General features: G+C 38.0%; 1 long non-coding RNA gene across 1 annotated transcript; it reads right to left on the bottom strand.

The window, feature by feature from the left end:
• Window positions 1–9,985: 9,985 nt before the first annotated feature.
• Window positions 9,986–18,223, bottom strand: LOC134758687 (uncharacterized). The gene is made up of 2 exons (XR_010134132.1): window positions 17,988–18,223; window positions 9,986–13,790 (listed from the first exon to the last, which is right to left on the bottom strand). It is a non-coding gene; the product is annotated as an uncharacterized lncRNA (long non-coding RNA).
• Window positions 18,224–25,212: the final 6,989 nt, after the last annotated feature.

Raw genomic sequence — 25,212 nt, 5'->3', positions numbered from 1 at the left:
TTGGAGATTTTGTTCATTCCTTTTTATTCTTTTTTCTTTTTTTTCTGACTGTCTTATTTCAGAGAGCCAGTCTTCAAGTTCCGAGATTCTTTCCTCAGCTTGGTTTATTCTGCTGTTAATGCTTGTTATTGCATTGTAAAACTCTTGTGTTATTTAGCTCTGTCAGATCTGTTGGGTTCTTTTTGATATCAGCTATTTCATCCTTCAGCTCCTGTATTGTGTTACTGTGATTGTAGTTTCCTTGCATTGGGTTTTGTTATTCTCCTGAATCTCGATGATCTTTCCTATCCAAATTCTGAATTCTATTTCTTTCATTTCAGCCCAGTCAGGCTGGTTAAGAACACTTGTTGGAGAACTAGTGCAGTTGTTTGGCAGACATGTGGCACTCTGGCCATTTGAGTTGCTGGAGTTTTTGTGTTGGTTCTTTCTCATTTCTGCATGTGGGTATTCCTTTAACTGCTATGTAGATTGATTACAGTCAATAGACTTCTTTTCTTGATATTTTTTACAGGGCCCAGGCTTTGTGCAGGGTCTTTATTTGGAGCTTTTTGTCTTTGGTTTCAGAGGGGCCATCTTAGCCAGGTATTTTTGGTGTTGAGCTTTAGGGTGTTGTCCACTGGTAATACTTAGGTGTGTTGGTTGGTTGTTAGACTCTTGCTTAATTCTGTGGCTCCCCTGTTTCCTCACAGTTGCAGCCGTGTTCCCTCTCAATGTTCTGAAAATGTGGGTTCCTCTCCCCCTTGAGTGCTGGCTTTAGATCATGGCTTGGCACTTCAGGGCTGCCCACTGCAGCTCTGGGGCAATCTCAGTGTTTATATTTCTTCCCCAAGGAACAGAGGCAGGCATAGAGGAAGGTACCCTATTAGTAGTTGTGGCCAAGGGTCTTTTGTCTGCCTTCTGGGGGCTCCACCCCAGAGAGACGCAGGTCCACATTTGCTCAGTGCAATCAGCCCAGAATGGAGGGCCTTTGCTATGGGCCCAAACCAAGGGTTTCCTGTCTAATAACAAGCAGTGAGGTATGTGGGAGTCCCATGGGAGATGGACTGGCCTCCTCTCCTTGGGTAAATTGCCGCTTGTTGGCAATGTGGATAAGACCCTTAGGGTCTTGGCTTCTTCATTAGTCCAAGGGTGGCAAGGGCAATGCCACTACAGAGGCAGTGATAGACAAGCTTTCAGCTGACCCTGGGGGCTCTGTCTAGAGAGTTGCCGAGCTGCTACTAGCTCAATAGCTCTGGGAGGGGGGTGACTACAGGCCCAGGGCGGGAGAACCTGCCCAGTAAGGAGATAGGGGAACAGGCATCCATTTAACAGTCGGTTCACTTTTCTGTAGGGCTGCTGTGGTATGCTGGGGCCCCCCTCCAGTCCCTAATCACCTCAAGTTTTCCAGTACCTGGAAGTATCAATGGTGGAGGCTGTGAAACAACAAAGATGGCAGCCTGCCCCCTCCCTCTGGAAGCTCTGTCCCAGGGAAGTACAGACCTGTTGCCAGCCTGAATGCACCTGTAGGAGGTACCTAGAGACTCTGGTTGGGAGTCCCACCCAGTGAGGAGAAATGGGACCTATTTTAAAAAGCAGGGACCCATTTTAAAAAGCAGTCTTGCCATGTTTTTATAGAACAACTGTCTGTGCTGAGGGTCCTCTTCAGCCCATAGGTCACCTTGAACACTCCAAAGCCCAAAGGCCAGAATGGGTAGGTTTCTGGAATAGCAAAGACGGTGGTGGTCTGCCCCTCCCTGTGGAAGCTCTGTCCCAGGGAGGTTTGAAGCCTCCGTCAGGGAGAATACCAGCAGGGGTAGCTGGAGACCCCAACTGGGAGGTCCTGTGGTTTTTCTTAAAGGTGGTAAAATATTAGCTTTTATTCCACTGTGAAAGGGGATGATCATCACAAAGACACCATTAAAAATAGTACGAAGAGAAAGAGGCAAAAACAATATATAAATTATAATGTCATGAATATATTCAATAATTCAACAGAAAGTCAAAACAAAGCAAAAAAACAGAGCAGACAAACATAAAACCAACAATAAAATGGTAGGCATAAATCTAACTACATCAAAAATAACTCCTATTAAAATACAGGAATTATCAGACTGGGGCAAAAATCAATTATATGCTATCTCCAGTACAATCACTTTAAATACAATGATTTGAATAGGTTAAAAATAAAAGGATATAAAAAGATACACGATACAAACACAAATTATAAGAAAACTGCTACCGTAATTTTAAGATCAAAGTAAATTTCAGAATAAGGAAAATTACGAGGGTGGAGCATTATAAAATCATGAAAGAATAAGCTCACCAAAAACCATAAATGTCCTCAGTGAACGTCCCTAAAACACAAGTTCAAAAAACATGAGGTAAAATTAATAAAGCTGAAGAAGAAATATTCAAAGCACAATTATATTTGGAGACTCTTCTCTATCAGTAATTGGTAGGACAAAAAGACAAAATTAGCAAGCATTTAGCAGTCATGAACATCATAAGCCAACTGGACCTGACTGTGATGTTACAGTAGGTAGCCTGGAGCAAGGCAGGAGAGGGCTCCCCACAACACACACACCAGGAGTGTTGGGCAACCATCAGGTGATGGTCAGGTGGTTGTTAACCGTTTCTCTAAAGTAATAATTGGTCATGGCTGGCACCAGAGAAAGGCAGTCTCCTAATAGATAGAAAACACCCGAAACTGATCAGCAGCTTCCCAATAAGATCCCGGAGTTGTGCCAACCTATAGAACCCCAAGTCAAGAGGTCAGGCTATGCACCTGACTTCTCAAGTTGCCTGCCTGGCCCTTGAGAAACCAAGTGCACAGCTTGACCTCTTGTACTTTCAAGTTGTACTTTCCTTCTTTTCTTTCCTTACTGTTCTAAAGCCTTTTAATAAATTTTCATTCCTGCCCTGAAACTTGCGGCAGTCTCTTCTTCTGCTTTATGCCCCTCAGTCGAATTCTTTCTTCTGAGGAGGCAAGGACTGGAGTTGCTGCCAACTCACACAGATGCACCACAGGTAACTTTGGATAACTTGGATCTCTTCCACCGCTAACAGTGATGGTTAATTTTATGTGTCTATTCGGCTAGGTGATGATACCCAGATGTTGGTCAAATACCAGTGTAGATATTGCTATGAAGGTAGATCTTACATTGATTAACATTTAAGCCAGTAGACTTTGGGTAAAGCAAATTATCTTCCGTAATGTAGATGGGCCCTATCCAATTAGTTGAAAGCCCCTGGAACTGGTAGGAATTGTGCCTCCCAAACTACAATATCAGCTCTTGCCAGAACTTCCAGCCTGCAGCCTTCCCTGTGAATTTCAGACATGTCAGCCCCACAATTATGTGATCCAACTATGTATATAAATATCTCCTATTGGTTCTGTTTCTCTGGATAACCCTGACTAATACGCTGAGATTTACAGAACAGTCCAGCCAACAACAGCAGAATATACATTCTTTGCAATGTACATGGAAAGTTCACCAAGATAGACAATATTCCATAAAGTGGGCCACAAAACAAACTTTTAAACCTTAGCAATTTAAAATAAAGGAAACCACAGAAGGTGTTCAGAGACCAAAAGGTAATTAAACTAGGAACCAATAATAGAAAGGTATCTGGACAATTCCATATATTTGGAAGTTTACACACTTTAAGTAAACTATGGAGACTTTGGCTTCTGAGAGAGTGATAGGGACCAATTTACTCTCCCACCTGAAACAACTAAAAAAAAACTTGATAAAATATATGAAACAGGTTTCAAGACACTGCACATCAGGCAATGAAGGAATGTGAGCTCTTAGAAATGAGAAGCAAATGAGGTGTGTCCTTTGAGTGCTCTCGTTTATCGCTTTGAGAGTTTCCAGACCACAGGGCAGGAACGGAGAGCACAAGTGGAAGGGATGGAGATTTTGTGGAGAGTCCGTAGAGACCAGATCTGCTAGAGTTCCCAGGGCAGCGGATAGGAGAGGAGAGAGCTGCATGGAGAAACAGCTCCCTAGACCTGCAGAAGAGCCCTCACGAGTGTTCAGGACAGCACTGTTCAGCACAGGTATATGAGGAAGCTACCTGAGGCTGGGGAAGGAAACAGGCAAAAAGATTTGAGCCAACAGTATCCAGATTAGTTTCCATTCCCACCAGCCGGAGGAAACACCTTACACTTCACAGGGCATTTAGTAGAATGCTCAGAAGGGTCCTGTTCTTTTGGAGACCAGAGAGCTTTCTTTAAGTAATTTGTCTCCCGTCTGCACTTCCATTGGAAAGAGGATGTATTTCTTTTAACAAATAAATGATTTCTTAAATTTTTGGTAAGAGGAAGTTCTTTGGAATCCTCTCAGTGGTCATAATTAGGAGATGCATGCCATACTCAAAATGAGACCTGTTCTGTCTTTCCATGCCCTGAAGTCTTTGAATTCCTGCTTCTATATCATACCAGTAGATTTCTGATGGATAATCTGCTTTCACATGGTTCAATAATAGGTTTAAGTTTGCACAACAACCTAGACCATTGTTATAATTCATGCTCATTAGAACTAACACATTGAATGTAGCCTCTATGATTAAAACACTTATGGAAGCACTTAATTCTCATCTAAAACATGTTCACATTTCCTTAGTTGAGCCACCTCAAAACTCATTCCCGTAAATATCCTCAGATATGACCCAATATTAATTAGCATATCGCTGCTATTCTTTGTAAATATTGACTTTTTCTTCTCTATTCTAATTCTGCATTTAATTACCAGTGAGAGCTTAGATAGAATTACTAGTCTACAAAAGAGCTCTGTTGGGTGGTAGGTTAACAGTTTAGCAGGCCTGGAAGGAATGAGATGAAAACATGTCTCAGCCAAGGGTGTAGGATGCACAGGGCCTGCCCCTTCTTTCTGCTTCCTGCTTTCCCCTTCTCCTGAGTCAGGACCCTGATTCTGAGAAGTTTTCAATTCATCTGCCCTAACCCATCACACACTGGTTCAAGAACCTGAGCACTCACCTAATTTTCTGAATTGCAGCTGCTCAGTAATCATATTTCCTGATTCAACTACTTAATAAGGTGTATGAAAATCTTTCTCAAGAGAAGGATAATTCATTAAAATAACTTACACTAATTTTTTAATGAAACCCTCATTTTACCATTCTCACACTCATCGATTGCACTTTTTAAATTTGTAAGTCTAACAATCGAAAAATCACTTTATAATGGCTACATAAATGATAGTAAAACTTTGTTGTGCCATATGCCAACATTCCAATTAACCTATTCTGTTTTCTCAGATGTATAAATCAATTATGATTAACTATTAATTGATGAGGTCTTTTTAAAAAAGAAATAACAAAAATAATAAAATACTCAGACACACTATTGCATTATCTGGAGGACACAAATGGAATGAAAAAATATTTCTTTACAGAGAGTATAAGATGCTGAATTATATTTTTCTAACTCAGTTACAACAGTAGAAAAGAACAATGCAATCAATATCTGTAAGAGACTACTTTATAATGGGCAGCATATTATACTAGCTCAGTGGAAGTATCTCTGCTGAGAAGTCTGTTTATCCTTCATCTGATTTAATTGGGTTGTTTTTCTTTAAACGTTGAGGCAAAGTTTGCAAATTTAGATAATGAAATAAATGTACTATGGTTTTGCCTCATTTGTACTTTGCCACAGTTGATTAAGCCTTCTGATTATAATTTCTATATTTGTCTTTAGCAGAACAGCAGAACTATGAAACATATTGCCTACATTGAATCTGTGTTACAAAAATTTTAGGGATAATTAACGAAATTCTCTGTAGGGTGTAAAACAACAACAATAGTTTTAACTAGATTGAATAGAATACATATACATCTATTCGAAATTGTTGTTTCAGATAGCAAACTTGTTAACCATGTTGATCTGCATTTTTAGTACTTGGTTGCTATAAATAATAAAGCAAAGTCAAAAGTATTCAAAATGCTCTCAAATTTATTTTAAATAGTATAAGGTAGGCACACACCCTGCTGAGCTTCAGGTATATGAACACAATTAACCATATTTCACTAAAGTAATTCTTTGCTAACGGAAGAATATCATTTGCATTCTTTTCTCCAGAGTACAATGGTTCAAAATTTGAAAATCAATTAATGCATTGTACCATAACAAGAGTTTAAATTTAAAAAAATGTATATACCCTGCAAATATTCATAAAAAGCACTGGATGAAATCTCATAGTCATTTCCAATTTAAACTCTCAGCAAACTAGAAACTATATTAATCAAAATAGTGAGGTATTGGCATAAAGATACACAAATCAGTTAATGGTACAGAACTCAAAAACAGGTTTTCACATATGCCGAGTGATTTTCAACAACGGTACAAAAGCAATTTTGTGGATAAAGGATAATCTTTCAACAAATAGTACTAAACGAGTGAATAAAATTATGCCAAAAGAAAACAAAAAAACAAAGTAAAATGTCTTACTTTGTATCCTGTTGCTCCAACAAAATACCATAGTGAGTATCTATTTCAAAATATTGTTTTTTACATTTATGGAATCTGCGAGGTTCAAAAGTATGGCACTGGCAACTGGTGAGGGTCTTCTTAGTGCATGATAACATGGCAGAGGGCATCACACAAGGCATGAGAGCGAGAGTGTGTATCAGCTCAGGTCTCCCTCTTTTTGTAAAGCCACCAGTCCCATCATGGGGGCCCCACCTTCATGACCTTATGCAATCCTAATTACCTCCCAATGGCCTCACCCACAATCAACACAGAAATTTGGGGATTATGTTTCTAAAACATGAAATTTGAGGGACACACTCAAACCATAACACAAAACAAAACAAAACAATGCAATGACAAAAACTTTGATACACACCTCACACCATATACAAATATTAACTTAAAATGAAATATAGACTTAAAATATACTACTTGAAAATATAAAACTTTTGGAAGCAAAGACAGAAACTTCATGTTCTCAGATTAAGCAAATATTTCTGAGATATGATATCAAAATCATGAGCCATAAAATTTTAAGAGATGATAAATTGGACTTCATCAAAATTAATATTTGTTATTTTGCAATAACAGAAAGAGCCAAAATCACACCACTGCACTCCAGCCTGGGTGACAGAGCAAGACTCTGTCTCAAACAAACAAAAAAACCCCACATATCTGAAAAAAAACCTTATATCTAGAATATATAAAGAATACTTAAAAATCTAAAAAATGAAACAAAATTTAAAAGCATACCTAATTTTAAAAAATGGGCAAAAGATCTGAATAAGTGCTTAACCAAATAAAATATATATCTGGAAATTCTGGACCTTAAAAGGTGTTCATCATCATTAATTATCAGCGAAATGTATACTAAAGCCACAATGAGAAGATACACTGAGCAGAATGCATGAAATTAAAAAGACTGACCATACCAAATGTTGACAAGGATGTGCAGCACTTGGGACTCTCATACCCAGATGATGAAAATGTAGAATGGTGCAACCACTTTGGAAAACAGTTTGGTGGTTTCTTAGAAAGGTAAGCATACCATATGACCAGATGGCCCAGCAATCTTACTCTTAGGTGTTAAACCAAGGTAAATGAGAACTTCTTTGCACAAAAACCTGTATGTGAATATTTATAGAAGCCAAAAACTTTAAATAAAACAAATATCCATCAAAAGGTGAATGGATACATCAATTGTGGTATATCCACACAATGAGATACTACACAGTAATAAAGAGGAATGAACTATTGATACATACAAAAACATGCATAAGCCTCAAAATAATCATACATTAAAGAAGCCAGAGAGTAAAGAATACATACCATTGATTACATACATATGTAAACTTCTAGAAAAAGCAGACTCATCTGTAGTGATAGAAAGTAGATCAGTGGATCCAAGAAGAGCTGGGGGAAGCAGTTAGAAAAGTGTGAGAAGGAACTCTTTAGGTGACAATACTTCAATTATCTTGATGGTAGGATGGCTTCACAAGTATTTTTGTATGCCCAAATCCAAAAACATCTGGAGTCCAAAAACATTTCTGGTGTTAAGCATTTCAGATAAGGAATACTCAATCTGTAGTAACGAATGAAGGGGATAACCTTTGAACAGTTTTCACCTGCTTAACTATTTTTTTCCTGTAATAATTCACTCTTCATTACTCCAGTATAAAATTTCTTTCTCTCCATCACTGGAGAGTCATTAGACCATCTCTATCAAAATCACTAGGGAGATGAATAGCTTTGTTTAAGATTCTAGAAAACTAGACCTACTATCATATTATGGGATATGGCCCAGGGATTTGAATTTTAATAAATATCCAAAATAGTTCTTTTTCATATTAAAATTTGGGAGACACTAATCAATGTGTTTTTCATCTGTTTTTATTTTTTTTCTTTAATAGGATCTTCATGTTGTAGATGTACGTGAAATTGGCCAAAATTTTCATCCCTGTTTATACAAATATTCTTTGAAATGTGACTTTGCAGCTCCTCCCATCAACAGATAGAATCTGTTTCCCGACCTCTTGAATCAGACTTGCTTTGGCCAATCAAATGCTGTGGAAGTGGCAGTATGCCAGTTTCAAGCCTAGGCCTTAAAAGGACTTGGACACTTTCACTCTCCTGGAGCCCTCCCTGCAGGATGAGAGGTCTCAGGATAACCTCGCCTTCATAATCAAAATCCACCCCTTTGCTGTTAACTTAAATACACATATCATTTACATACTTTCACAACTTCAGACTCTCATCTGACTCTTAATAGGCTTGCAACCTTTCTGTGTGTCATTGTATCATTGTGACTATACTTTCAGTTTAAAGTATTTGTAGCACGGTTGTATGACTATAGAATCTATATACTCCAAACTGGTTTTCAGTAGCTCCAAATTCGTCTTAAAGAAACTACTTATTAATTGAATATGTTTAAATTTATAATATGATGCAACCATATACTATCTGGGAAGGAAGAAATAGCAATAAAATTTCCTCCTTGGCCATGGACTCTTCTCTGCTACACTTTTTGACTTGACAAATTCAGTCACTTATTTACTCAGTTCAGATAACTCCAAAATCTGTATGTCCAACCATGGTTTCCCTTGGAAGCATCTGATACACTGTACCAACTACAGTATGTCCTCACTGAATGTTGTCTACAGGTTCTTGGAAACTGTTCCTTTAAGCAAAATAACTATAAGGAAACCAATTTGACCACAGGCTATTTGATCCAAACAAAAGTGAAATTCCTATGGCATATTTCTGGTTGCAAAAACATCACCAAACTTCTAAATAAAGACCCAAAACACTTCTAACATTGAAACAAATGTGAACTATACATACATTTAAGAATGATTAATAAAAACAAGTAAGATCATGATTTACCCAATTATTCCAGTTCAGGGTTGCAGGTGGCCAGAGCCCATCCCTGCAGCTCAGGATGCCAGGCAGGAAAATACCCCAGACAGGATGCCATCCCATCATAGGGCACACTCACACCCACACCACTCTCACTCACACTGGGACCAGGTAGATGTGCTGATGAACCTAACAGGCACATCTTCTGGATGTGGGAGGAAATCAGAGGACCTGGAGCAAACCCAGGCAGGCCTGGGGAAAGCATGCAGACCCCACACAGACAGCGGCCCTGGCTGGAAAGTGATGTTTTTTGTTTGTTTGTTTTTTGTTTTTTGTTTTTTTTTATCTAATTCACATTCTAGTGAAAAAACGCTGGATGAAACAATGTTATTCAAAGTCCTGCTGTACCTATTACCTATTTAGACTTTGAATTCTGTAGGCACCTGTCAAAGTATAAATAAAATACATGGTTATATTTGGGCTTAATAAACTTTTAGCTTTACTTTTTCAAGACATTGTTTAAACTTTTATGAAAATCATGTTATGGCACGATGCAATTTTTTCTCAAACAAAGCAAAGTATATATTTTTTGGAAATATCATAGCTCTAAAGATTAAACCTCCATGACATAAATAAAGCAATTTGATAGTAAGAGAATGCTTAGAGAATTTTTTATTGAATTTCCGACCTAAGCAACCTACTATTTAATCTTTCAGAGTTAAACTTAACATTTAACAGATTACTTCAATACCTTTATTTAACAGACATACTTTGCCTAGCAACGTGGACATTTAATCTGTTTGTTTTGTTAACAGAAGTTATGTGCAACGCATCTGAATAAACAAAGATATTTTAAGTTTGTGAGATTTGTTTCAAAATTTCCTCTTCATTAAATCTGTTTATTTGCTTTAAAGCTGACTAACATTTCTGATTTTATATTTTCCTTTTTCAAAGAGAGATTTATAGAGTGATTTCTATGCTCAAAAATACTGATGAGTTTAAAACACAGTATTTCATTTTCTCCAGCAAATCTGAAGTAGAAAATGTTTTCTCTTTTAAAAAGCATTTAACTTGTTGGATGTTCTTTTAACATATCCTCTGTTTATAAATATTTACCAAATAAATGGAGAATAAATACTTTGTTTTTCAAATAAACATATTCTGTTTTCATAATATTTATATAAATGACCAATAAATGCAAATAATAATAATAGCAATGCCAGAAAGAGATGGAATAAACCACTTTGATGATTTCAGTCACTAATTCCAAGTTGAGAACTTGATAATGCAGCAAATAATATCCTCATATGGTCTGCATAACAGTTTATTTTAATAACATCTGCAATAGTTTATTTTACAAAGTACAAAGTGCTTCTATGTAATGGCGGGAGACAATTTTTAGGTAGACTGATAATGGGGATGAATTGCCAAGGAAACAAAAACCTCTTCCTTTCACCATTTACACACATAAAATATTTCTGCACTCTAGATCCTCAACAAGTCAGATTACATGTAATCAAAAAATGCCAGGTTTTCAAAATAGTACCCCAACGCGGAGCATTCTGTAAACAACATAAGGACAAAGACCAAGTGGCTTTCTTTCTAATTTTAATATTATCCTTGATACCAAAGATTCTTTTTGTTCATGAATTAAAGTGAGGTGCAGATGGATAGGAGAATAACACAGGGTTAAAATAGTGATAATAAAAACTGTCCTTATTTTGTTTGTGAAATAGTTTATTTTAATAATACTTCTGGATAAATGGTGTGGTGTTTGGCTGCAAATGTCAGTTAATATTTGAAGAAGCCCAATCAGAAACTCCAGAGAGTAGGAGTGTTAAATAGCATAAAGTTTGCTTTCAGCGGAAATTAACACTGTCAGGCATGATTACTTTTCACCCATGGAATGAAATAAAAGTCCAGCAAGCATGGAGGTTTTAAGACCATCGTTTGTAGCCTTCTACATTCAGAGTCCCTGCATCCCTCCAATCGATGGAGGTCCAATCGTCAGATTCATTTATAAGTATGGCCTCTCTGGCCACTAGACAGTAGTCATGCCTACCTTCCTGCACTTTCTGTGCAAGGGATTAGTTGGAATGCCTGAGGCACAGAATGGAATTTCCCTATACTTCAGTGTCTGACTGTGTTTGTGCCCACTTATTAACATATTATAGTAACACATTTTTGGTATGGCAGAATTAGATTGAGGGCTCTCTCTCATTGTAATTTATCACTTGGTAACAAGGTTATGGGAAAAAGGACTGCATAGATGCCAAATTGCTTAACCCTAAAAATGGTGAATATTTAAAAAAAGGTCTTGACATTTGCTAAATGACTAAATTGACTAGGAGGAAGATAGCTGAGAATTAAAAAGTAACATTTCTGTTAGTTCTGCTGACACAGACTTTCCAATTGACTGGTGAAAATGATTATTAATAGTTAACAACAGAATCTTCTAATGAATAAATATATAATTGATTTGATTGCTCTATATGTGTACAGCTGTCTTTCTATATTTCTTCATCTGTTATTTTATGGGGTGAAGTAATCAATGATTATAATTCAGTCATCAAGCATGCATTGTGTTGCTAGTGTGTGCTGAAGAGTATGCTAGAAAATGTAATTAACATGTGAGTCCTTCTCAAAAAAAAAAAAAAAAAGATGTGAGTCCTGTCTTAAGGGCATTTATAAGATGGCAAATGAGACAAGCAAAGTGGCAGGTAATACATAATATAAAACCAGGAAAAGACCAATTATGATGTTTTGAAGAAAGCATTGTAGGGAAGCAAAGTGCACAGTGTTCTCTAATTCCCCATACTGGAGAATCATAAAAGTTTTCACAGTAAAGCTATATGAATGGATGAGTAAGAGTTTTCTAAGCAAAGAGGGATTAAGGAAAGGTCCTCCAAATAACAGAAGTAGCATAGCTCCCTAATAAGAACTCTTAATTCAGAGATGATAGGAAGCTCAAAGTTGCTATAATATGGGAGAGAAAGATGTGAGAAGGAAAAGGGGACACGCTAGAAATACAAGAGGACTTCAAAAAGTTTGTGGAAAAATTGAATTAAAACATAAAAATATAAGCTTTACTTCTCAACATAAGCTTCATCAAGTTCAAGACATGTGTGAATTTGTAAGTGATGATGCCAGCCATGTAGTCCTTACCTAAGGAACTGAGGGTCCTGGGAATTTCACCATGTCAATGCAGTCCTTTTAAATTTTTAACTGAAGTAAAATTGATGCCACTTACAGGCTATTTTAAGATTAGGAAACAAAAAGAAGTCACAAGGAGCCACATCACAACTGTAAGATAAATGCGTAACAATTTCCCATCAAAATGCTCTTAAAATTGCCTTTGTTTGATGAGAGGAATGAGCAGGAGCATTGTTGTGGTAAAGGACTCTCTTGGCCAGACACAGTGGCTCATGCCTGTAATCTCAGCACTTTGGGAGGCCGAGGTGGGTGAATCACCTGAAGTCAGGAGTTCCAGACCAGCCTGGCCAACATGGTGAAACTCGTCTCTACAAAAAGACAAAAACTAGCCAGGCATGGTGGCACACGTCTGTAATCCCAGCTAATCAGGAGGGTGAGGCAGGAGAATGGCTTGAACCTGGGATGCAGGGGTTGCAGTGAGCGGAAATGGGGTGATTATACTCCAGCCTGGGTGACAGAGTGAGACTCGATCTCAAAAAAAACCAAACAAACAAGCAAAAAACTCGCTAGTGAAGCTTTCCCAATTTTTCTGCTAAAGGTTTGGCTTTCTCAAAACACTCTCACAATAAGCAGATGTTATCATTCTTGGTCCTTCAGAAAGTTGACAAGCAAAATGTCTTGAGCAACCCTCAAAAAATCCCTCAAAAAACTTGCCTCGATCTTTGCTCTTGACTGGTCCACTTCTGCTTTCACAGGACCACTTCCACCTCTTAATGTTGCAGGGCTTTTCCTGAGTTTAGCTAAAGATGGGCTCCTTGTCCCACAGCCACGAAAGTTTAGGCTCGCAGGTGGTGTGAAGAGCTTGAAAAGCAGGGTTTCACTGGGTGAAAAGGAAGAACAGGGGGAAACAGGGACTCTACAAAAGGACAGAGTCCCTGCTAGAGTGCTTCCTGCCTCGCAGTTGGAATCCCACGCCCCACACATGATTGCAGCTCCTTTCTGCTGCAATCGGCAGGAACTTCTACGGTTCCACCCCAGTGTGCATACTCTTCCCAGTGTGGAAGTCAGTTGGAGTTTTGCCAGGGATCCCTCCCACGTGGCTGTCTCATTCCCCACTCTAACGAAGTACATCTAATTGGCCACTAGAATAAGGATAAGGATGAAGACTGATCTCAACTGCTTCTTGCTGACAGTAGACGTGTTTTGGAGAAACGGCAGCCAGAGCTCCCTCAGAGGTCTGTCTAAGGGTTCCCAGCAGGAGAGGCCATTGTCAGAGTCTCCAGTTGCATGACCATTGGAGTTTGATGGCCTGAAGGCAAGAACAGACAAACCGCGTTATTAGGAAACGTGTCAAAACATGTGTCAAACGGGAAAGGGTAATGGCAGCTCAAAAATCCTGAGGCCTTTTACCAGTTTGCACAGGGAAAGGGAGGCCAAAACCCGACAGGCAAAATAACTTTACTCTTTTGCTGGCATGTTGGGCTTCTGGATTCCCTTCCCCTGAGCCCAATCTTTTTTTTTTCTTTTTTTCTTTCCTTTTTTCTTTTCTTTTCTTTCTTTTTTTTTTTTTTTTTTTTTGAGATGGAGTTTCGCCCTGTCACCCAGGCTGGAGTGCAATGGTGCGATCTTGGCTCACTGCTACCTCCAACTCCTGGGTGCAAGCGGTTCTTCTGCTTCAGCCTCCTGAATAGCTGGGATTACAAGCATGTACCACCATGATCAGCTAATTTTTGTATCTTTAGTAGAGACAGGGTTTTACCATGTTGGCCAGGCTGGTCTTGAACTCCTGACCTCGCGATCCACCTGCCTCGGCCTCCCAAAGTGCTGGGATTACAGGCATGAGCCACCATGCCCAGCCCCTCTGAACCCAGTCTTAAACCAACCAGTTTAAGGTTTGGGAAATTAGTTCTTTCCAGTTTGAAGGATACATCTGAGTGGAGTAACCTGTAGTATGGAGACACAATTACCTATCAGTGAAGAGAGGACAGGAGGAGAGAGGACAGGAGGACAGAGGAAAAAGAAGGTGTTTTTCAAAGGAGCTCCAGGGGTTCAGGATGCATTTGAAATGGGTGGAGACTGAAGATGAATGGCTACCCATCTAGAAAGAGGAGAGCAGGCATCCCAGTTTCTCATTTCTTCCTAGTAGATAACCTGGAAATGTGAGGGAGAGAAGGAAGAGTGTCCTCTTTCCCTCTTCCATCCTTCCATCCTCGAGTTCCGGTGACCTTGGCATGTCCCCCCTTGAGTGTCAAAGTGGCTTACACCGATGAATCAGGGAGGTATGGGGGTAGGAATCATCTGCTCTTACCCATGTACGCCCTATCTCCCCTGTTGTCAGTAGCCTTGAATTCCCTAGAACTCATTTATGCCATGGATACTAGCATGGCATTTATCCCTAAAACAGGAAGCTTGGGCTTGGCTTAATTGGCAGGAATTAGCCATGTTCACCTGCGCTGTGCCTTTTAACTTCTGTTGGCTGCCTCTGGATCCCTTTGATCCAGCTTTCCTTCCTAGGGCTTTTACCCGAAGCTTGGAATTGAGTTTGGGACAAAAATGTGTCTCGGGGGGTTGCATGGACTCCTTATCATAAGGCAAATGCTAAGGTGAAACTGTTGAATTGAGTCCTCCTCCAAAACGGGAAGATGTCTTGTGACACACCCAGATAACTGGTGGCTATAGTCATGCTTGCTAGGATTTGGGTGCATGGTGCTTGGCTTTGGTTAGCTCCCTTGGTCTTACTTTCCCAAAAGGAAACCTCTGAGTGATGGGCATCCTATTTATTCCCATCACCTGGCAGGATTCACAGGATAATTACTCAGAACTAGACTATCGATCAAAATTTTTTACATTACCCACCCCTCTTGTTTTTTCTGGACTGCAGCTGGAAATTGCTGGTTGGTTCACAGGAACAAGCAGGGTTAGACTAAGATGTAGGCAAAAACATAAAAATAAAAACAACTGATGAAGTTTTGAAACATAATTTCTCTCTCTCCAGTCCTCATTTTTGTAAAAAAAAAAAAAAAAAAAAAAAATGATAGGACTGAATTGTTTGTAAAAGAGACTTTAGTCTTATACTTGGCCTAATTATTTGCATAAAGTACAGCAAGAATAATTATTTCTACATAGGCCTTTTGGATTGGCTTTTATGGAAGTTTGTTCCACAAGGAGTCTTAGATAAGACCTTTTAAAGCCAAGCCTGGCCATGGGTTTGTATCCTCAAATACCTGTGAGGTGGGTGATCCTTTCCTCTTAAAGTCCCAAGATAAACTTTAAGATCCTGGACCTGTTAGAAAGTGACATTCTTTACTCACCATAGGTCAGAAACCCTGTATAGGGACTGTGTAGGCAAGGGTATGAGGCCAGTCTCCCCACTGGGCTTTTATTGTCTCTGCAAGTTGAGCTTGATTTCCTAAAGGGAAGCATAGCCTTCCAGTCAAGGCCTTGGTAAAATAACCATTTTTTCCAACTGTGTCCTGTTGCAAAAGAAAAATGGATTCTTACTGCAATTATGCAAATAACTATATTGCCATAAGTTAAGAATACTCACAAATAGTTCCCAAATTCTAGAGGAACCAGGCAGAGAGAAACAAACATACTCCAAATTTTGATTACAGGAGTATACCTTGCTTAATTATTAAAAGCTGTAAATAGTTCAAAATAAAGTTTCCTTGACTCTGAAAAACAAAACAAGGATCAGCAATATTCTGAACAAAAGTCAAAAAGTTTGCTTCAGCTTTCTGGGTTCAGTCCATTTAGTTAACTCTTGTTTTGCTTGAAATTCATGGACATTTTAGCTCTTTATGAGTCCTGTACATTTTCCTTTATTCCAATATTACAATCTCTAAGGTTATCAAAAACCTGATTGTCCCATATACAATCAGAAATTGTATTTAAGAGCACCTGTCAGAGTCCTATAGCTCATTATAAACCATCTTTTGAAAAGGATTAAAACTAAGAAAACAATTGTCCATAAATAGCAAAATGTCCAGCATAGTTACAGTTAGAAACACGATTGACAAAGAAGTTTGGTTATCTCCATGGTTAACAATAACTTAACAACCTTAAGAAAACCTTGTTGTGTTTTTATTTTAATGCTCAATTTACAGAAAAACTACATAATGCCTTTTTGAATTTAGTCAATATGTTCACACAGAGAACCTCTTCTTCAAGATTAACCTCCACAATCCTCCTACCACTAGTTTGAACCTTCAGGTTTATCTTATCTAGTTTAAAATAATTGTTTAACCCTAGGCGAAAATTTACATTTCCATGCCTTCTTATAACCTTTTACAAAAAAAAAAAAAAAAGAAAACACATTTTACTGTTCTTACACACCTTGCATGTAAATCTAATTTCAGTAGTTTTAACTACACATTGTAATGGTAACTCGTAGCAATTGTTAACTCTAAGGTAAAACCTGGTAAGTTGCTTTAATTGTATGCTAACTGCGGCCAAAATTTGCCTTCTTAATTAAGGGTGTGGTCAGTTCCATATGTCCCCAGGTCTTACCAATTGTGAAGTCAAATAGCTTTCAAAACCCAAAAAGCAGTTTTTAACCTTAAAACATTTAGTAAATCTTGCATCTGACCTGCATTGTTCATCCCACCTATTTACATTTTAATGACACTTGCCTTTTACCAATAACTTTTAAGGTTGTTTTTATTTCTTAAATATTAAACTCATGCGAACTGAAAGGTACAAAAGCTTTTGTCTTCCCTTAAAAATATTTAATCCAAGTAGTTGTTTTTCTTTCGGCCAAATTAATTAGAGTCCTTTTTACAACATCACACACACACACACACACACACACACACACACACACACACACACACACACACACACACACACACGCAGGAGAAAACCCAATCTCCTGGTGGGGTTCTTTAGGAGACAGGTCTAGGAAAACATGCAGCTATCAAACCAGAAAGGAACCTATTCTCTAAGGCAGGATTGCTAAACAAAACCTTGCCACCAGAGTTACAAGCCATGCCCCCAGGATGTAAACAAGATGGCCTGATTTCACAACCAAAACTTTGCAGAAAATATAAACAGTGATAGTTAGGGGTGCCTGTTCTAGTAAAGCATTTTCTAAAAGGAAAGAACTTTAAGTTACCTGCTGATGGGGTAAGGAAAAGGATTCCTGAGAGAAGAACCTATTATTCTTATGCAACTGGTTCTTACACCAGGGAAAAAAGTTTAATTACTATCACATGAAGCTGAAACCCTTGGCAGGGAAAGAGGGAGGATGCAGTGGCGCATGGCTGGGAACCAGCTAGCCAGCTGTGCAGGACCCTTGGGCCATGCGTCCCAACCCCGCCAGGGAGGAGGAAGTGGTGAGCAGCTGCTCACCAGTCCATTTCAAAAAAGGAAAGAAAAGGGCATGAAAAGGCCCCCAACTTCTGGGAGTGATGGGGGGTTTGAGTGTAGTTTCCCATAAGATCAGAAGTCTGAGGATGAAAAGGGTTAGAAACCACAGTGAGGAGTTTTGCGTCCCCATTTCACTCACCACTTCTTGAGCCTCATGTTGGGTGCCAAAAATGTTACAGAACTTTTCCTTAGTTCAGCTAAAGACGGGGTCCTTGTTCCACAGCCATGAAAGTTTAGGCTTGCAGACAGTTTGAAGGATGAGTAAAGCAGGGTTTTATTGGGTGAAAAGGAATACAAGGGGGAAACAGGGACTCTCCAAAAGGACAGAGTTCCTGCTATAGTGCTTCCTGCCTTGCAGTTTGAATCTCTGGTTTTGCACAGGAAGAGGAGGGCCAGGCTCCTCCCTGCTGCAAATGGCACGGACTTCTGTGGCTGCATCCCATGTGCACTCTTCCCAGTGTCCAAGTCAGTTGGACTTTTGTCAGGGATCTCCTCCCATCTGGCTGTCACATTACTTACCATTGCTTTGAGGGTGCTTTGTTTTCAGGATCATACTGGTAAAGTCAGTGGGAGTTTTATCTCCAGTTACAATTCTTTGAAAAAATGCTTCAGAATCTTGATCTCACTTGTTTAAAATTTCCATTGAAAGCTCTGCTCTTGTCTGCAGTTGATCTGGGCAGAATGGTTTTGTCACCATCGAGTGGAAAGTTTCCTCACCTTTAATTTTTCCATAAAAATTGTGTAAGCTGAACACATTGAGATGTTGATGGTGTTGGCTATTGTTTCTGCTGTTAATCATTTGTTCTCTTCATTTAGGACACTAATGACGTTAATTTTTGTCCTCAAAAATTGATGTGGATAGTCTGCTGCTATGGGCTTCATCTTCAACATCATCTCATCTCTTCTTAAAATGAGTTATCTATTTGTAAGCTGCTGATTTCTTTGGGGCTTTGTCCCTATTAACTTTTCATAAAACATCAATGATTTCACCATTCCTCCACCCAAGCTTCACCATAAATTTGATGATTTTTTTTGCTTCAATTTTAGCAAAATTCATGCTGCTCTGATAAGGTCTCTTTTCAAACTGATGTCTTATCCTTCTTAATGCCTCAAACTACATCCTGTTCATACATGTTATAACAAGTTAGTGCAAATTTTGGTGCAAAAAAGTTGAAATTTATGCATGGATATTTCATAATAAGCATCTTCCATATACTTTTTGAAGAACCCTCCTGTAAGCACTCATTCCTCAGTATCCATGGGAGATTGCTTCCAGGACACACCATGAAATACCTCCCCTCTGAGATCATGATACTAAAATCCACAGATGCTCAAGTCTTTTATATAAAATGGTGTAGTCTTCGCATGTAACCTATGCATATCCTCTTGTATACTTTAAATCATTTCTAGATTACTTACAATACCTAATATAACATTAATGTTATGTAAATAGTTGTTTTACAGTATTATTTAGAAAATAATGATAAGAAAAATAGTCTGTGCATGTTCAGTGTAGATGCAACTATCCTTTTTTTCCCAAATATTTTTATCCACTCTTGGTTGAATCCATAGATGCAGAACCCATGGAAACAGAAGGGCAACTAAATGTTAGAATCTGATCATGTGAAGCTTTGGTCACCAAAGAAATGAATGTAAGCAACCTAAGTTCTCACTGTTGCATGAATATATAAAGAAAATATGGCATATATGTGCAATGGAAATTATTCAGCCTTGAAAAATAAGCATATTCTGCCATTTGTGACAACATAGATGAACCTGGAGGACATTGTGCCAAATGAAATAAGGGAGACACAAAAGGATAAATACTACATGATACCACTTACGTGATAAATCTAAAATAGTCAGTCTCATAGAAATAGAGTGAAATGGTGTTTGCCAGTGGCAGAGGAGAAAGGGACACGAGGAGATATTAGTTAGATGATACAGTTTCTTATTATATGAGATAAATAGGACCTAGAGATCTGCAGTACAGCATAGTGGCTATAGTTAATAATACTGTTTTGTATACTTAAAAACTTGCTATGAGGGTCATTCTTTATATCAACTGTCCTTATCATTAAATAATAATAAGAGGGTGAGAGGCAACTTTTGGAGGTGATGGATAGGTTTATAATATAGATTGTGGTAACGGTTCCATGGGTGTACACTCACCTCCATGCTCACTGAGGTCTACAGATTAAAAATGTACAGCTTTGTGTATGTCAATCATATCTGAAGGAAGTGGTTTACAGAAAAAGAAATAAACAGATACTTTATCTTATCGTGACAGTAAATAATAGTTTTTTTAAAAATGGATAACATAATCAAATCCATAGTTATGGTGACGTGGAGAATGGTTTCAACAGGATTGAGAGTAATGGCAGAGAGATAAATGAGGAGAATTTTGACAAAAAGAGCCCCCTTTGTTTTTTTTAATTAAGTACCAAAGATTTCTTCTAAAATTCCTGGGTTTTTTAAAGTACAGCAACTAAAACCAACCAGAAACCTAGTTGCATAAAGACAGTGCTGGGAATCATGCTAAGACTGATACTATAGACAAAAGACCTTCAAAATTTAAGGAAAGGTATCATAAATAAGCAAAGTAAAGAAATAAATTAATTTGAAGTTATCTTTCCATTTTCCAAGGCAAAGGAAAATGCAAGAGGAAGGCAAAATCTTAGTATCCTTGGAAGTGCTATTAGCCTTAGAACCTGCCTTTAAGTGTAAAAATTAACTTGGCCTTTTGCATGGATGTACATAGGGCCCTTTGATGCATGTTCTCTATACGCCCTATGACAAGAGCTTTGGGCGTCTCTATGTCTCTGATATATATTCACTTTGAATGTCACAGTCACATATGCTCTTTCCATAACCTCCCTTTTAAATCTATGTAGGCATAAAAGCTGCTTAAAGCACCAATCCATAAAGTAACAGTCAAATACTTTAAAAACACAAAACAGAAAACGGCCGTTTGAGGTTTTATAGTTCTGTACCTTGCTGTGACCTACACTGACTTGCCATTTAATGTTAATAATAGTTCATAAACCAGCATTTCTTTAAAAGCATGAGAAGATGACTTTGATGTGTGCTTTCCTTGAAGAGCCATAATTTGCAGCGGTTTAATGACCACAGCGAATTCCAGTGTTCTGTGACCCTTTAATTTGGGCTGGAAACTAAAGTGACTTATTTCCCACTGTCTTTCTGCCATACTCTCAAAGGTCATGGTGAATTTTTTATTTAGTTATCTTTATTTTAGTGTCAATTAGAGCAGAATTCAGTTCTCTTCGATTTCTCTTTTGTATTTTGATGTTTAATTTCTTTAGATGGCTATTTAATAGATCAGTATTTGTTTTATATCACTTTATATGTGAAATTATGTATAATACATTATTAAAATAGTTTAAATATAACCTCTGAACTCATAGTTAAAAAATTAGTACTGTTTACAACAGATTCATCTTGAGCAAAAGTATATAAAAAATGAGAACAAGAAAGAAAAGGATGCAGAAAGAAACTTGATGCGGGCAAAAATCCCAAACAAATCAGTATTCTCAATTTCTAAGACAGGAAATAAGAAAGCTGACAGCAATTATCAAACTTCTTGCTTTCCCCCCAGACATTAGAACACACCCACCTCAGTGCTAGGTCTCTGAAATAATGAAACTCCTAGAAGCACAGAGTAGGTTTTGTAGATGGTTTTGAATAGCAGAAAAGTTTTGCTGCAATATCTGATACAGAAAAAATGTCAGATACAAAGTCCATACAGAATGAATCAGCCTTAAAATTGTCCATAGTGAGATGACAGGACACTCATATAGCAGTGGGAAGAGCAGAAATTTATAATTTTACCACCACCAAGTGATTTGCTATGAATCTTTGATCTAGTTGCTTTCTTTCTTACTCTCCCATATTCTTACTTACAATATGGGTGTAACACCTATCCCACTTTTTTTTTTTTTTGAGATGGAGTCTTGCTTTATTGCCAAGGCTGGAGTGTGCAGTGGCGCAACCTTGGCTCACCACAACCTCCACCTCCAGGGTTCAAGCAATTCTCCTGCCTCAGCCTCCTGAGTAGCTTGGATTACAAGCACTCAATACAATACAAAATTTGTGTATTTTTAGTGGAGACAGGATTTCCTCACGTTGGCCAGGCTGGTCTCAAACTCCTGACCTCAAGTGATCTGCCCACCTCGGCCTCCCATAATGTGTCCCATCTTTTTCCATTATGTATTTAAAGTTTCTTAAAGAGAACATATAAAATGTAAGTGAAGAAGCATGGCTTGAACATGATGTTTTACACATTTTACACAGCCTTCATTTCACCAAAATAATAATAATAATAAGTTTTTTGAAGTGCCAAAATTAAAATGATAGTATGTAAATAAAAATAAATGAAATGGAATTTATTTTCCAGCAGTAGGGTGACATTTCTATTCAAAGAAACCCTTGAAGTATAGAACACTTACTGAACAAAACTGCTGAACAAAATATTTTTAAAATATTTCAAAACATAAGGTTAGATTAGTGCCATAGTCAAATAAATCTTCTGCACCATGGAAAAAAATAGGAGAAGAATGAATCTAGAGAAGATTTTATTCACCATCCTAGATTCTTGATGTTTCCCTGGAACATCTACACAGTCATAAATGCCTAGAGCTTGAGCTTTGTATTAGCCTGCTCAGGCTGCCATAACAGAATACCACAGACTGGGTGGCTTAAAAAAGAGAATTTTATTTCTCACAGTTTTGGAAGGCAGAAGTCCAAGATCAAGGTCCTGGTGGGGTTGGTTTCTGGTGAGGCTTCCCTTATTGGCTTATAGACAGCGTCTTCTTGCTATGTCATCCGACGGTCTTCCCTTTGTGCACATGTGCAAAGAAACAGATTAGGATCTCTGGTATCTCTTCCTCTTTAAAAGGATATCAATCCCATTGCATTAGGACTTATGATCTCATTGAACCTTAATTACCTCTTTGAAGGCCTACTGATCTCCAAATACACTCACATTGGGGGTTTCAACACATGAGTTTGAGGGGGACCCAATTCAGTCCATAACAGCTTTTCATGGGTCATTTAAGGGGATCAGAAGAAAAAGCCTAGGGTAAGTCCAAATTTAAATCTTTGATCCATGAACCAGTACATAAAGCAGGATAACTAAAGGTGACAAACTTAGTGGATAAACTAGGAAAAATCCACTTTTTGGCAGAAGATTATGAGGATATTGCAAACCATCAGCATTGGCTCTGGAGAGAGACTTAAAAATAATTTTTCCCCAAGAATCCTTAAACACAAGCCCAACTTTTAAAAAAAATTTTTTTTGTTATACTTTAAGTTTTAGGGTACATGTGCACAATGTGCAGGTTAGTTACCTATGCATACATGTGCCATGCTGGTGTGCTACACCCAGTAACTCGTCATTTAGCATTAGGTATATCTCCTAAAGCTATCCCTCCCCCCTCCCCCCACCCCACAAGTCCCCAGAGTGTAATGTTCCCCTTCCTGTGTCCATGTGCTCTCATTGTTCAATTCCCACCTATGAGTGAGAATATGCGGTGTTTGGTTTTTTTGTTCTTGCGATAGTTTACTGAGAATGATGATTTCCAATTTCATCCATGTCCCTACAAAGGACACCAACTCATCATTTTTTATGGCTGCATAGTATTCCATGGTGTATATGTGCCACATTTTCTTAATCCAGTCTATCATTGTGGGACATTTGGGTTGGTTCTAAGTCTTTGCTATTGTGAATAATGCCACAATAAACATACGTGTGCATGTGTCTTTATAGCAGCATGATTTATAGTCCTTTGGGTATATATACCCAGTAATGGGATGGCTGGGTCAAATGGTATTTCTATTCTAGATCCCTGAGGAATCGCCACACTGACTTCCACAATGGTTGAACTAGTTTACAGTCCCACCAACAGTGTAAAAGTGTTCCTATTTCTCCATATCCTCTCCAGCACCTGTTGTTTCCTGTTAATGATTGCCATTCTAACTGGTGTGAGATGGTATCTCATCGTGGTTTTGATTTGCATTTCTCTGATGGCCAGTGATGGTGAGCATTTTTTCGTGTGCTTTTTGGCTGCATAAATGTCTTCTTTTGAGAAGTGTCTGTTCATGTCTTTCGCCCACTTTTTGATGGGGTTGTTTGTTTTTTTCTTGTAAATTTGTTTGAGTTCATTGTAGATTCTGGATATTAGCCCTTTGTCAGATGAGTAGGTTGCGAAAATTTTCTCCCATTTTGTAGGTTGCCTGTTCACTCTGATGGTAGTTTCTTTTGCTGTGCAGAAGCTCTTTAGTTTAATTAGATCCCATTTGTCAATTTTGTCTTTTGTTGCCATTGCTTTTGGTGTTTTAGACATGAAGTCCTTGCCCATGCCTATGTCCTGAATGGTAATGCCTAGGTTTTCTTCTAGGGTTTTTATGGTTTTAGGTCTAATGTTTAAGTCTTTAATCCATCTTGAATTAATTTTTGTATAAGGTGTAAGGAAGGGATCCAGTTTCAGCTTTCTACATATGGCTAGCCAGTTTTCCCAGCACCATTTATTAAATAGGGAATCCTTTCCCCATTGCTTGTTTTTCTCAGGTTTGTCAAAGATCAGATAGTTGTAGATATGCGGCGTTATTTCTGAGGGCTCTGTTCTGTTCCACTGATCTATATCTCTGTTTTGGTACCAGTACCATGCTGTTTTGGTTACTGTAGCCTTGTAGTATAGTTTGAAGTCAGGTAGCATGATGCCTCCAGCTTTACTTTAATTAGGAGAAAAAATTCTTACTAGCCTTATGGCTGAAAAAAACAAAAGCCACCTCCATGATCACCACCAGCAAAAACATAGCCAAAAATGTGTACCTGGGCATCTGGAAAAAGCAAATAAAATTACTCTTTGATAAAACTGTAATTTAAACATAGATTTCAAATAGTCATCCAGAATTTTATAATATTTAAAGGCACATTAGCTCATAATGAGAAACCACAAAACACTAAACAGAAAATATACCTTGAAATATTAGGAAAAATAACAAACATTATAACTTAACCCTCAAAATATAGCAGATTTTGTAATTAATAATTTTGTATCACACAAATAATGTAAAATAATGTTTATGATGTTAAAACATTACATTGGAAAATTAAATAAATAAGAAAAGAACAGAAAACTGCAAAATTTGACCATAAATATTTGAATAAAACCTATATAATTTTGGGAATAAAATATAAAACAGTTGCAATTTGATACTGAATGAAGATATTTAGTAGTAGATTCAAAGAGGCCAAGGAGAGAATTCGTAAAGTAGAAGATCAAGCTGAAGGAATAACCCAGAATGTGTCACAAATAGAAATTATGGAAAAAGGGGGAGTTAAG

Source organism: Gorilla gorilla, chromosome 5, assembly GCF_029281585.2.
Source record: "Gorilla gorilla gorilla isolate KB3781 chromosome 5, NHGRI_mGorGor1-v2.1_pri, whole genome shotgun sequence".
NCBI classification, from domain to species: domain Eukaryota; kingdom Metazoa; phylum Chordata; class Mammalia; order Primates; family Hominidae; genus Gorilla; species Gorilla gorilla.
The sequence above is the reverse complement of the archived record's forward strand: the minus strand, read 5'-3'. Positions and strand labels throughout refer to the sequence as shown.